Source organism: Anolis sagrei, chromosome 11 (assembly GCF_037176765.1).
Source record: "Anolis sagrei isolate rAnoSag1 chromosome 11, rAnoSag1.mat, whole genome shotgun sequence".
NCBI classification, from domain to species: Eukaryota; Metazoa; Chordata; class Lepidosauria; order Squamata; family Dactyloidae; genus Anolis; species Anolis sagrei.
The window spans coordinates 12,770,683-12,785,972 of NC_090031.1; the positions used below are offsets into that span (position 1 = coordinate 12,770,683).

General features: G+C 45.1%; 2 pseudogenes; both read right to left on the reverse strand.

The window, feature by feature from the left end:
- Positions 1-13,704: 13,704 nt before the first annotated feature.
- On the reverse strand, positions 13,705-14,160 carry LOC132763927 (small ribosomal subunit protein uS19 pseudogene; annotated as a pseudogene).
- Positions 14,161-14,389: 229 nt separating this feature from the next.
- LOC132763926 (small ribosomal subunit protein uS19-like) lies at positions 14,390-15,005 on the reverse strand (annotated as a pseudogene).
- Between the last annotated feature and the right edge of the window lie 285 nt (positions 15,006-15,290).

A 15,290-nucleotide genomic window follows, 5' to 3' on the forward strand; every position in this document is an offset into this window, starting at 1 on the left:
GCTTCTTCCAGCACGCTGACATTTGCCCGCTTGTCTTCCCAAGATATTTGCAGGATTTTCCGGAGGCAGCGCTGATGGAAACGTTCCAGGAGTTGCATGTGACGTCTGTAGACAGTCCACGTTTTGCAAGCATAGAGCAGGGTTGGGAGGACAATAGCTTTATAGACAAGCACCTTGTTATCCCTACGGATGTCCCGGTCCTCAAACACTCTCTGCTTCATTCGGGAAAATGCTGCACTCTCAGAGCTCAGGCGGTGTTGTATTTCGGTGTCGATGTTGATTTTGGTGGAGAGGTGGCTGCCAAGGTAGCGGAAATGGTCAACATTTTTAATGTTACACCATTAAGTTGTATCTCTGGCATTGGGGAGGGGATGGCTGGTGACTGCTGGAACAGCACTTTGGTTTTCCCGATGTTCAGAGACAGGCCAAGCTTCGTGTATGCTTCTGCGAAGGTGTTTAGAGTGGCTTGTAGATCTTCTTCTGAATGCGCACAGACAACATTGTTATCAGCATACTTGAGTTCTATAACAGATGTTGTAACCTTGATTTTGGCTTTCAGTCTGCTGAGGTTAAACAGCTTGCCATCTGTTCGATAGATGATTTCCACTCCGGTGGGAAGCTTCCCGTCAACAAGGTGAAGTATCATAGCGATGAAGATGGAGAATAAAGTTGGGGCAATAACACATCCCTGTTTGACACCCGATTCCAACTTAAATGGGTCACTTTGGGAGCCATTGCTGTCCAAGACTGTTGCCATCATGTCATCAAGGAGGAGCTGAAGGATGTTCACAAATTTGGGCACCCGGTTTTTTGGAGGATGGTCCAGACAGCGCTGCGGTTCACTTTGTCGAATGCCTTTGCAAGGTCAATGAATGCCATTTACAGAGGTTGATTTTGTTCTCTGCATTTTTCTTGGAGCTGTGGGGGCATCATTATACATCTAATGTAGACGTTGAGAGAACTGTGAGACGCTGGTTGCGGAAACAGAGTGTCAACTTCTTCTGTGATGGCTTCAGAAAACTTGTTCATCATTGGCAGAAATGTATCCAATTGTCTGGTGATTATGTGGGAAAGTCAATAGTGGTAGTTAAAGAGCACATTCTAAGGATTATTTCTGTGTTTGATTTATTAAAATATTCCCATCCAAACTCTCTCTCAGCAAGCGAGAGTCCAAAAGTGGCAGGCTCAAACCCAGAACCTCAATCAATGGCTGATACCAAATGAGAGACTCCCCCCTGGGCACACAGAAGACTGGGCGACTTGGAAGGCACTGAACAGACTGCGCTCCGGCAACACAAGATGCAGAGCCAACCTTAAGAAATGAGGCTACAAAGTTGAATCCACAACATGTGAGTGTGGAGAAGAGCAAACCACTGACCACCTGCTGCAATGCAACCTGAGCCCTGCCCAGGGGCAGCTCAACCCATTATGCAAAGTAAGCATTTGCAGTATAGTTGATTTTGCCCAGGGGCGCTCTTGAGGCGCTCTTGGGGGAAAATAGACTTTGACATATGCGAGTTGTAGTTACTGGGATGTATAGTTCACCTAAAATCAAAGAGCATTCTGAACTCCACCAATGATGGAATTGAATCAAATATGGCACACAGAATTCCCATGACGAACAGAAAATATATATCACTGATTGGTTGGCAGGGGGGGGGGGGGGCGGGTGCCAAAATACTGTTTGCTTACCATTGAAAATTACCTAGGGTTGCCTCTGGCCCTGCCACATGCACAATGGAGGACCTTCTTGTGGCAACACCAGAGGCACTCCACATGGCCAAATATTGGTCAAAGAACATTTAATCAACTACCAAGCTTACAAACTTTGTGTTTTGATTGTTTGTTTGTTTTGCTCTTTTGGAAATGCAGCTTGGGTGTTATCCTGGACTCATCGCTGAGCCTGGAACCTCAGGTTTCAGCGGTGACCAGGGGACCATTTGCACAGTTAAAGCTTGTGTGTCAGCTGCACCCGTACCTTGGGAAGTCTGACTTGGCCACGGTAGTCCACGCTCTGGTTACATCCGGCTTAGACTACTGCAATGCTCTCTACATGGGGCTGCCTTTGAAGACTGCTCGGAAGCTTCAACTAGTCCAACCCTCGGCAGCCATGATACTAACAGGAGCGGCACTCAGGGAGCACACAACTCCTCTGTTGCGCCAGCTCCACTGGCTGCCAATTTGCTACCGGGCACAATTCAAAGTGCTGGCGTTGGCCTATAAAGCCTTAAACGGTTCTGGCCCAAGGTACCTATCCGAACGCATCTCCGCCTATGAACCCACGAGGGCTCTAAGATCTTCTGAGGAGGCCCTGCTCTCAATCCCGCCTGCAACTCAGGCACGGTTGGCGGGGACGAGGGACAGGGCTTTCTCGGTAGTGGCCCCTCGGCTGTGGAACGCCCTACCCACAGACATCAGATCAGCTCCCTCATTAATGGCATTTCGGAAGAAAGTAAAAACCTGGTTATTCGAACAGGCATTTGAATAGGCAGTGCAATGAATTACAATGAATTATAGGAAATCGGTACAACGGATGATGAGCTTGGATTATGATTTTAGTTATGAGACGCCAGTGTGTTGTTATTGATGTTATTGATGGTTATTGATGTTAATTGCTTATTGTATTATTGTGTTAACTGTCTTTTAAATGGCTGTAAGATGTTTGTATTGATTTTTTTTTTGCCGCTACTTGTTGTTAACCGCTCTGAGTCGCCTAATTGGCTGAGAAGAGCGGTATACAAAGAAAGTAAATAAAATAAATAAATGTAATACAATTGTCTGGCTGCCCCTGACACGATAAATAAATAAATATCCAAACCCAAGTAATGATGGTGGAGGCATTACTTTTCATTCAACCCTCGTACAAGCCTACAAAGCATATTTCGCCATTTTGCCCATCTCGATTTAAAAGCAATCTCCCACCTTCATTTAACACTGATTCCCACGTCACAGCCTGTACTACAAGGAGTTTCCACATCATTAAATATTAAATCCAGTTTATCCTAATCGCTTAAGCAAAGGTACAATATTCAAAGTTAAGCTCATGCTTAAACTGCTCATTAAAAACAAGTGGATTTGAACGTGTCTAACTTGGGCAGGTTTGCGCTTTGCTAGGACCCTTTCCCCCCCCCCCCCCCCCTTTTAAACAAGGAAGGCTTGGGGAGTAGAAAGCTAGCCTTTGTGCAAAGGTCAGCAAATATGGCATTTGCAGCTTACAATCAATGCTCCCTTTGAAAAGAAGGAAGAATGAAAAATTAACTGCGTCCTGCCAGGTAAATGACATCAAAGAATTAGGCAAGTTGCCTCTCACTGTTAAGACCAGTAATCTTCCAATAATAGTCACCGAGCCATCAGGGTCAGAATGGACCACCAAGTGATCCTTTTAATAGGCAAGGTCACCAAGCACTACCCTTTCCTTTAAATTAGACTGCATTCAAAGCCACCTCTGAAAAAGCAGGCTTACATTGTTCAGGAGATTCAGGCAGATGGTATGACATTTCTGCTCTCCTGTAGTTATTAATATAACAACAGATGGGATCTTTGAGTCCATCTTTTGCTGCGATTCCTCTACCAATGGTTTCCCTCCTTCTTTTTGGACCATTGTGGTTAGACAAAGCGGAAGGCAGTCGATGTCAAACTTCATTTCAATTGGGTCTACATCAGTAACGGAGACTGGGCATGTAACACAGACCAATTGTTTGTGCTGACCTAGCTGGGAGAAAGAGAACATGTATTTCAACAATTGGGAAAGAAATGTTGGCTGACGTTATGGTTTGCTCAGATGTTGGCGCAATTTTTATCAAAGTTCTATCAAAGTACAAATATATCCACCAGCTTTGATGTGGTGTCTCTATTTACCATGGTCCCAGTAGCAGACACCATTGCACTAATCAACCAGAGGTTCCCAGAAGACATCACAGCTCTGTTTCACCATTTCCTCACCACCAGCTACTTTCTGTGGGACAATGAATTCTATGAACAGAAAGATGGAGTAGCTAAGGGGAGCCCTCTCAGCCCGGTCATAGCTAACTTCTACATGGAACACTTTGAAAAACAAGCCCTGGAAACAGCAACCAAAAAGCCCACGATATGGTTCAGATATGTGGATGACACCTTCACCATTTGGAGCCATGGAGAAGAAGAACTCAACAGGTTCCTGGACCATCTTAACAGCATCCACCCAAACATCCAATTCACCATGGAAAAAGAAAATGAAGGAAGACTGCCTTTTCTAGATGTTCTAGTCATCCGCAAACCAGATCAACAATTGGGTCACACCGTCTACAGAAAACCCACACACACAGATAGATATCTACATCAAAACTCCAACCATCACCCAAGTCAAAAAAGAAGCACCATTAAAGTCTTGGCAGACCGTGCAAAAAGAATCTGCGAACCCCACCTCCTCCAAGATGAACTGAACCACCTCAACTGGGCTCTCCAGGCCAATGGAGACTCCACCTCAGACATCAGAAGAGTGGCAAGACCAAGAACAAGCCACGAGAGTAAAGATGAAGATCCACCCCGAGGAAAAGTGTTCCTGCCATACATCAAGGGAACCACTGACCACAGAGGGAAGCTGATGAGGAAACACAACATACAAACTATCTACAGAACCACCAAGAAAATCCAACAAATGCTACGTTCAGCAAAGGACAAGAGGGATCCTCTCACCTCTGCAGGAGTCTACCGTATACAGTGCAGCTGTGGACAAGTCTACATAGGGACCACCAAACGCAGCATTGCCCAAACACGAATCAAGGAACATGAAAGGCACTGCAGACTACTCCAACCAGAGAAGTCAGCCATAGCAGAGCACCTGATGAACCAACCTGGACACAGCATATTATTTGAGAACACAGAAATGCTGGACCACTCTCACAACCACCATGTCAGACTACACAGAGAAGCCATTGAAATCCACAAGCATGTGGACAATTTCAACAGAAAGGAGGAAACCATGAAAATGAACAAAATCTGGCTACCAGTATTAAAAAAACTCTAAAATTAGAACAGCACAACAACAGAGAGGAAACAAATAAGGACATCTAATCACCTCTCAACAAAAGATTGCTCCAGGCACTCCCAGGCAATCAATGCTAATCAAGGTGGTCAGTTGAAACATTCACACCTAGCTCCAGCAGACAAGAGTCCTTTGTCTCACCCTGGTCATTCCACAGATATATAAACCCTTTTTCCTAGTTCCAACAGACCTCACTACCTCTGAGGATGCTTGCCATAGATGCAGGCGAAATGTCAGGAGAAATGCCTCTAGAGCATGGCCATATAGCCCCCCCCCCCCCCCAAAAAAAAACCCTACAACAACCCAGTATATCCACCTTGTTTGGATTTCTAATACATAGAGCGGTTAGCCAAGATCTCACGTTCTGCCTGTGCATACTTATTCAGTGGTTGTGCTACAAGAACCTTCTGATGAATGGTAACATGATCCAACCAAGTACACATCTCTCACTGTGCTTGCTTATTGTCCTTTTATGCAACAGGTTGTTTCTGATGGAACACTGAAAGCACTAAAATGGTTTCCACCAGAATTGTATGTGAAATGGTGATACTTGGGGGATTTCACTTATGTAACTGTGAACAATGACCAATCTCGATAAAATAATGAAGAGCAGAGACATCACATTGGCAACAAAGATCCACCTAGTAAAAGCAATGGTATTCCCCGTAGTCACCTATGGATGTGAGAGCTGGACCATAGGGAAGGCTGAGCGAAGGAAGAGAGATGCTTTTGAACTGTGGTGTTGGAGGAAAGTTCTGAAAGTGCCTTTGACCGCGAGAAGATCCAACCAGTCCATGCTTCAGGTAATAATGCCTGACTGCTCACTGGAGCGGAGGATATTAGAGGCAAAGATGAAGTCCTTTGGCCACATCATGAGAAGACAGGAAAGCTTGGAGAAAACAATGATGCTGGGGAAAATGGAAGGAAAAAGGAAGAGGGGCCGACCAAGGGCAAGATGGATGGATGGCATCCTTGAAGTGACTGGCCTGACTCTGAAGGAACTGGGGGTGGTGACAGCCGACAGGGAGCTCTGGCCCAGGCTGGTCCATGATGTCACGAAGAGTTGGAAGTGACTGAACTAATCAACAACAACAACAACAACAACAACACTCAGTATCTATTATGAATAATAATTCTGAGAGTGCCTTGGACTGCAAGAAGATCCAACCAGTCCATACTTCAGGAAATAAAACTTGACTGCTCATTGGAGGGAAGGATAGTAGAGGCAAAGATGAAGTCCTTTGGCCACATCATGAGAACACAGGAAACCTTGGAGAAGACAATGATGCTGGGGAAAATGGAAGGAAAAAGGAAGAAGGGCCAACCAAGAGCTCAATGGATGGAGGGTATCCTTGAAGTGACTGACTTGACCTTGAAGGAGCTGGGGGTGGTGACAGCTGACAGGGAGCTCCGCCATGGGCTGGTTCATGAGGTCGCAAAGAGTTGGAAGCAACTGAACGAATGAACAACAACAAACTGTGAACTGAATACCTCCATTGCACTATGACCAAAGACATCTAACTGTATGCGTTAAAGAATTCACACATTTGTATGACACTAATTACACCCATGTTTCCAACCATTGTTGTTGTTTATTCATTCAGTCGCTTTCGATTCTTTGTGACCTCATGGACCAGCCCACGCCAGAGCACCCTGTCGGCCGTCATCACCCTCAGCTCCTTCAGAATCAAGCCAGTCACTTCAAGGATACCATCCATCCATCTTGCCCTTGGTCGGCCCCTCTTCCTTTTTCCTTCCATCTTCTCCAGCATAATTGTCTTCTCTAAGCTTTCCTGTCTTCTCATTATGTGGCCAAAGGACTTCAACTTTGCCTCTACTATCCTTCCCTCCAATTAGCAGTCGGGCTTTATTTCCTGAAGTATGGACTGGTTGGATCTTCTCGCAGTCCGAGGCACTCTCAGAACTTTCTTCCAACACCACAGTTCCAAAGTGTCTATCTTCCTTCGCTCAGCCTTCCCTATGGTCCACCTCTCACATCCGTAGGTGACTATGGGGAATATCATTGCTTTAACTATGCGGATCTTTGTTGCCAATATGATGTCAGTCTTTCAAAATTAAGCCATTTGTATTTTTAATTCAATATTGCCCAATCCCTACTTCTCTATGCATCAACTATGACTTTGTTGTGTGCAGATACTTTGCACTTTCTCATTTTCCCATTCTCTTCCTTTTTATTTGTTTCATGAATCATCAAGCCATTGCCAGTGAGCATTCAATAAAAGGGCTATCTTTTTCAGACCCCCCCCCCTCCCAATCTCAGTGATATTTGGGTTTCACCTTTCTGAATACTTATGGGAAAAAGTATGCAGACTCCTGCAGAGGTGAGAGGATCCCTTTTGTCCTTTGCTGAACGTAGCATTTCTTGGATTTTCTTGGTGGGTTTCACCTTTCTGCATACTTATGGGAAAAAATAAGTCTTTTGTTATGAAATCACATTAACCGTGCCATGTGTTTCATAATCCTCAAGGATCTAATCCCACTATGGGAAGCTTTCCCTCCAGCAGATTTTACATTTGATGTCACACTTCACAATGGTGTTTACTGCATGCTTTAGCAGTCTCATTTCTGCTAATAACCTCCCAACATCCAGGAACCATGAAGATTATTCGTGATTCAATATTTTACTTCGGGATTGTTCAGGTTGAATCAGAACCAAAACTTATTTTAATCCTAGTCAAGGAGATCTATATTTATTCCGAGATCTCTATCATTTGCACTGGTTGCAAATGATTGGGGGGCTTTGACAATCCCTATGTAATCTTTACACTGTTGCTGCAATTGTGAGTATATAGGGAGTAGGGTAAACCTAGACGCATTTCATGTCCCGGCTTTTGGTGGGGGACCTGCTCCATTTTTGGGAGCATCCCGAAATCAGGGGGGCAGATTTCTTGGGTGCCAAAAGATCAGTTTTCTATTGGCCCATTATGGTGGGCCAATACTGTTGTGTTGTTGCTGTTCATTCGTTCAGTCGTCTCCGACTCTTCGTGACCTCATGGACCAGCCCACGCCAGAGCTCTCTGTCAGCCGTCACCACCCCCAGCTCCTTCAAGGTCAGTCCAGTCACTTCAAGGATGCCATCCATCCATCTTGCCCTTGGTCGGCCCCTCTTCCTTTTGCCTTCCACTTTCCCCAGCATAATTGTCTTCTCTAGGCTTTGCTGTCTCCTCATGATGTGGCCAAAGGACTTCAACTTTGTCTCTAGTCTCCTTCCCTCCAATGAGCAGTCGGGCTTTATTTCCTGGAGGATGGACTGGTTGGATCTTCTCGCAGTCCAAGGCACTCTCAGAACTTTCCTCCAACACCACAGCTCAAAAGCATCGATCTTCCTTGGCTCAGCCTTCCCTAAGGTCCAGCTCTCGCATCCGTAGGTGACTACAGGGAATACCATGGCTTGGACTAGGCGGATCTTTGTTGCCAGTCTGATGTCTCTACTCTTCACTATTTTATCGAGATTGGACATTATTCTCCTCCTGAGAAGTAAGCGTCTTCTGATTTCCTGGCCGCAGTCTGCATCTGCAGTAATCTTTGCGCCTAGAAATACAAAGTCTGACACGGCCTCCACATTTTCTCCCTCTATTTCCCAGTTGTCAATCATTCTTGTTGCCACAATCTTGGTTTTTTTTAATGTTTAGCTGCAACCCGGCTTTTGCGCTTTCTTCTTTCACCTTGATTAGAAGGCTCCTCAGCTCCTCCTCGCTTTTGGCCATCAGAGTGGTGTCATCTGCATATCTGAGGTTGTTAATGTTTCTTCCAGCAATTTTCACCCCAGCTTTGCATTCATCCAGCCCCGCACATCCTCGCATGATGTGTTCTGCATACAAGTTAAAAAGGTTGGGTGAGAGTATGCAGCCTTGCCGTAAGCCTTTCCCAATCTTGAACCAGTCTGTTGTTCCGTGGTCAGTTTTTACTGTTGCTACTTGGTCCTTGTACAGATTCCTCAGGAGAGAGGGAAGGGTTGTGTTATGGGGTATAGAATAATATACAAGGTTTAGAGCAGGGGTCCACAAACTTTTAAAACAGAGGGCCAGGTCATAGTCCCTCAAACTGTTAGAAGGCCGGATTATAATTTGAAAAAAAAAATGAATGAATTCCTATGCACACTGCACGTATATTATTTGTAGTGCACAAAACACTTTAGAACAATACAATAATTAAAATTAAGAACAATTTTAACAAATATGAACTTACTAGCTGTCCCCTGCCATGTGTTGCTGTGGCCCAATCTGTTGATCTGGAAAATAAAGTAATGAGAAAGTGTTGGTTTTTAATATATGTCATTTCTTTATGTTTGTGAGCAAACAGTATTCCTTGCTGTTTCTTTGTCAATGTTGATGTGGGGAGTGTCTGGTTTGCCCATCCTGGAACATGCAACATATCATTGTTCTTCTTTAAGGGTCCCTTTCAAATCTATGATACTATATCTGTGTGAGTGTGAATCATATCTATCTATATGGATATCTGTAAATATCTATGGCTGGATGGTTCTTTGTCAGAAGGGCTTTGATTATATTTTCTTGCCCCGTTGAAGGGAGTTGGACTGGATGGCCTTAAGTATTTTCTGTTGGTCATGGGGGTTCTGTGTGGGAAGTTTGGTCCAATTTGGTCGTTCATGGGGTTGAGAATGCTCTTTAATTATAGGTGAACTGTGAATCCCAGTGACTACAACTCCCAAATGTCAAGGTCTATTTTCCCCAAACTCCATCTGTGTTCATATTTAGATGTATTGAGTGCTTGTGCCAAGTTTGGTCTAGATCCATCATTGTTTGAGTCCACAGTGCTCTCTGGATGTAGGTGAACCACAACTCCCAAACTCAAGGTCAATGCCCACCAAACCCTTCCAGTATTTTCTGTTCGTCATGGGAGTCCTGTGTGGCAAGTTTGGTTCAATTCCATCATTGATGAAGTTCAGAATGCTCTTTGATTGTAGGTGAACTATAAATCCCAGCAACTACAACTCCCAAATGACAAAATAATATTTTTTTGAGTGATGGTCACTCCTTGTGTTGCGAGACGTTTTGTTGCCAAATTTGGTGTGATTTTGTTCGTTGGATTACTTTGTTTTTAAGGTACTCATTATGCACAGAGCATTTATATGTATATAGATTAGTATTTCATTGGGAAGTGTGGGCCTGCTTTTGGCTGATGAGAAAGGATTGTTGTTGTTGTTATTGTGTGCTTTCAAGTTGTTTCAGACTTAGGTTGACCCTGAGTGAGGGCCGGGTAAATGACCTTGGAGGGCTGTATTCGGCCCCCGGGCCGTAGTTTGAGGACCCCTGGTTTAGAGGCAGGCCATTTCTCCAAACATCAAAAAAATCTGCGGAAGCCATATACGACTATTTATACCTAAGACTGACGTGATCTTGGAAATTGACCCTTTTAAGATAGACAGGCATGAGAACAGAGAACTGGAACGCATGATCAATGAACAGGCGGGAGGTTTATTTTGAGTGGCAGTTTGTATGCAGGGCCTTTTATAAATCTTGTAACCGTAGCCAAAATCTCAGTCCTGACACTGAATGTCCTGTATAGTTTGCTTTTGCCATTTGTTAAGCAATAAAGTACTATTTGCAAAACAGCGAGACTTGGTTTGGAACAAAACAGACCCTGACATGTTTTTAACTGTGATCATAAATTCCACCTTGGGCAAAAATGGAAAGGACACAAATAAAAATGTGAAATAGACCCAGATTGAGTTGCCATCCTTACTAAAAGAATTTTGAAAGCACGCCTATTTTCCACTCCTGCTGGTGTATGTGACTTTGGGTGTGCTTGTGTGTGGCTGGCTGTACCCCTCCTTGTTACACCCTGCATGTCGCTTCCTCCTTTTCTCTCCCTCAGCTATAAGATGCACACTGACTTCTTACATTGTGCAAACTTGCAATTTCACACTGCATTTGTTGCCATGACTACATTAAAAGAAAAGGCCCCCAAAGTGGAAGGTGGGTAGCATCAGCCACTTTGATTTGTGTGTTGCCTGGACAGAGTCAGACACAAGGGTTGCATTAGGAATGGAAGCCGTAATGGACTATTGCAAGTCTCCCGAGAGCTTTCAAGAGGCGCCTCAAAGCCCCTTGCCTACTTTTTCCAAGTGATGTCTGCCAACATCCCTGTCCCTTGAGGACAGCCGTCACTGACTTTCACCCATAACAGGATGCTCATCATGGCAGCAGCGCTGGCAATACACATATTTATCTTGATGGGAGGAATGATGACCACTGGGGATGCAGAAGTCAAGGCAATGATCTTATACATGTCATTGTATTGTTGAGACTTGAGCTTGCTTGGAAGTTCTAGTAGGAGAGCCCCATTTCTATGTGCAGTATAACAAACATTAGGACTGAATAATAATAATAATAATAATAATAATAATAATAATAATAATAATAATAATAATAATAATAATAATAAATGGTCCAAATCCTCTGTCTTCACAAAATGCATCACTCCGAGAGGAACGGTACATTTGCAATACTCAAAACGAGCATGAAGAACCAAGGATCCTTTATTGAGAAATGTCAACGTTCTTCCCAAAGGCCCATTACTTGAGAGAGATGAAGCGAGACAAGTGGGTGGCCCTGATTCCTGGCCTGCCATGTTTCACCAGCTTGTAGATGATGGAGAACTCCCCCAGGTGGTGGCTGATCATCAAAACGAACATGAAGAACCAAGGACCCTTTATTGAGACACATCCATGTCCTTTCCAAAGGGCCATTACTTGAGAGAGATGAAGTGAGACAAGTGGGTGGCCCTGATTCCTGGCCTGCCATGTTTCACCAGCTTGTAGATGATGGAGAACTCCCTCAGGTGGTGGTCGATCATCAAAACGAACATGAAGAACCAAGGACCCTTTATTGAGACACATCCATGTCCTTTCCAAAGGCCCATTACTTGAGAGAGATGAAGTGAGCTGAGTAGGTGGCCCCAATCCCTGGTGTGCCATGCTTCACCAACTTGTAGGTGATGGAGAAACCCTCCCCCCCCCCCACCAGATAGTGACCAATCATCTCGGGCTTAATCTCCACCTGGTTGAAGTTCTCCCCCAGGTGCTGGCTGATCATCAAAACGAACATGAAGAACCAAGGACCCTTTATTGAGACACATCCATGTCCTTTCCAAAGGCCCATTACTTGAGAGAGATGAAGTGAGCTGAGTAGGTGGCCCCAATCCCTGGTGTGCCATGCTTCACCAACTTGTAGGTGATGGAGAAACCCTCCCCCCCCCCCACCAGATAGTGACCAATCATCTCGGGCTTAATCTCCACCTGGTTGAAGTTCTCCCCCAGGTGCTGGCTGATCATCAAAACGAACATGAAGAACCAAGGACCCTTTATTGAGACACATCCATGTCCTCTCCAAATGCCCATTACTTGAGAGAGATGAAGTGAGATGAGTAGGTGGCCCCGATCCCTGGTCTGCCATGCTTCACCAGCTTCTAGGGGGAGAACCCCCCTAGATAGTGACCGAACATCTCGGGCTTGATCTCCACCTGGTTGAATTTCTTCCCATTGTAGATGCCCACCATGCTGGTCACCATCTTGGGGAGGGTGATCATGTCTTGCAGTTGGGTCTTGGCCACCTTGGGCTTCTCCATCAGCAGGGCCTCCTTCTTGGACTTGCACAGGCACTTCAGCCTCGGGTTTCTCCATCGGCGGGAACTCCTTCTTGGCCTTGCACAAGTGCTTCAACAGGGAGTTCTGCTTGCGGCACAGGCCCCAGTTCAGCCTTTGGCACTGGCAGGTGTTGTACAGCCATATTTGCTGCTCATAGGACATGTTGAGGAGCTGATCCAGATCAACGCTTCAGTTTATGAACTTCCAGAAGGCTGAGCGAAGGAAGATAGATGCTTTTGAACTGTGGTGCTGGAGGAAAGTTCTGAGAGTACCTTGGACTGTGAGAAGATCCAACCAGTCCATCCTCCAGGAAATAAAGCCCGACTGCTCATTGGAGGGAAGGATACTAGAGACAAAGTTGAAGTACTTTGGTCACATCATGAGGAGACAGCAAAGCCTAGAGAAGACAATTATGCTGGGGAAAGTGGAAGGCAAAAGGAAGAGGGGCTGACCAAGGGCAAGATGGATGGATGGCATCCTTGAAGTGACTGAACTGACCTTGTAGGACCTGGGATGGTGACGGCCGACAGGGAGCTCTGGAGTGGGCTGGTCCATGAGGTCATGAAGAGTTGGAGACGACTGAACGAATGAACAACAAGAAGGTCTACTTCTTCTTCTGCTCCACTTCCACCATCTTGGTTTCAGTTCTCTCAGGGAAAGCACCATTTCTAGTAGGAGAACCCCATTTCTATGTGCAGTGTAACAAACATTAGGTCTGAATAATAATAATAATAATAATAATAATAGGTCAAAACCCTCCATCTACACCAAAAGCATCACTCCAAGAGGAGCAGTACTTTTGCAACACTCAAAATGAGCATGAAGAACCAAGGCAACACATCAACGTTATTCCCAAAGGTGCATTACCTGAGAGGGATGAAGCAAGATGAGTGGGTGGCCCCAATCCCTAGTATACCGTACTTCTCCAGCTTGTAGGTAATGGAGAACTTCCACAGGTAGTGGCCAATCATCTTGGGCTTGATCTCCACCTGATTGAAGGTCTTCCCATCGTAGACATCCACCATGCTGCCCACCATCTTGGGGAGGATGATTACTTGAGAGAGATGAAGTAAGATGAGTAGGTGGCCCCAATCCCTGGTCTGCTGTGCTTCACCAGCTTGTAGGTGATAGAGAACCTCCCTAGATAGTGACCGATCATCTCGGGCTTGACCTCCACCTGGTTGAAGTTCTTCCCATTGTAGATGCCCACCATCCTGCCCACCATCTCGGGGAGGGTGATCATGTCTTGCAGTTGGGTCTTGGCCACTTTGGGCTTCTCCATCAGCGGAGCCTCCTTCTTGGCCTTGCACAGGTGCTTCAACAGGGAGTGCTGCTTGCGGCACAGGCCCCAGTTCAGCCTTTGGCGCTGACGGGCGTTGTACAGCTGTATTTGCTGCTCATAGGACATGTTGAGGAGCTGATCCAGATCAACGCTTCAGTTTATGAACTTTCAGAAGCTCTACTTCTTCTTCTGCTCCACTTCCACCATCTTGGCTTCAGTTTTCTCAGGGAAAGCACAATTTCTAGTAGGAGAACACCATTTCTATGTGCAGTGTAACAAACATTAGATTTGAATAATAATAATAATAATAATAATAATAATAATAATAATAATAATAGGTCAAAACCCTCCATCTACACCAAATGCATCACTCCAAGAGGAGCAGTACTTTTGCAATACTCAAAATGAGCATGAAGAACCAAGGCAACACATCAACGTTATTCCCAAAGGTGCATTACCTGAGAGGGATGAAGCAAGATGAGTGGGTGGCCCCAATCCCTAGCCTGCCGTACTTCTCCAGCTTGTAGGTGATGGAGAACTCTCACAGGTAGTGGCCAATCATCTCAGGCTTGTCTCCACCTGATTGAAGGTCTTCCCATTGTAGACGCCCACCATGCTGTCCACCATGTTATGGAGGATGATCATGTCTTGCAGGTGGGTCTTGACCACCTTGAGCTTCTTCATCAGTGGGGCCTCCTTCTTGGCCTTGTAGAGCAGTGGTTCTCAACCTTGGGTCCCCAGATATTTTTGGCCTACAACTCCCAGAAATCCCAGCCAGTTTACCAGCTGTTAGGATTTCTGGGAATTGTAAGCCAAAAACATCTGGGGACCCCAGGTTGAGAACCATTGTTGTAGAGAGTGCTGCTTGCGGCGCAGGCCCCAGTTCAGCCTTTGGCGCTGGCAAGTGTTGTACTGGCAAGTATTTGCTGCTCATAGGACATGTCAAAGAGCTGATCCAGATCAACACCCAAGTATGTGAACTTCCAGAAGGTCTGCTTCTTCTTCTGCTCCACTTCCGCCATCTTGGTTTCCGTCTTCTCAGTGAAAAGCGCCATTTCTATGTAAACTTCATTCTTGGAGACTATGATCCCGTGGTCATGTTAAAAGCAGCCATTTTGTAAGCAATTGTTGCTCGAATAAAATCAATAGTTAAATCCTGAGGTTTAAACTGTCCAATTTTACACGCACACACAAACTTTTAAAATGAATTTAACAACCTTATTTGCATTTAAAGTCCTTTTAGCAATGCTGTTTATATTTGTTTTACTACCGCCGCTGTATTTTAGCTCTTTTACTAACGAGATGGTTTTAGTGTTAGCATTAGCGAGCTTTTCCTGGATTATGTCCTCTAGTAT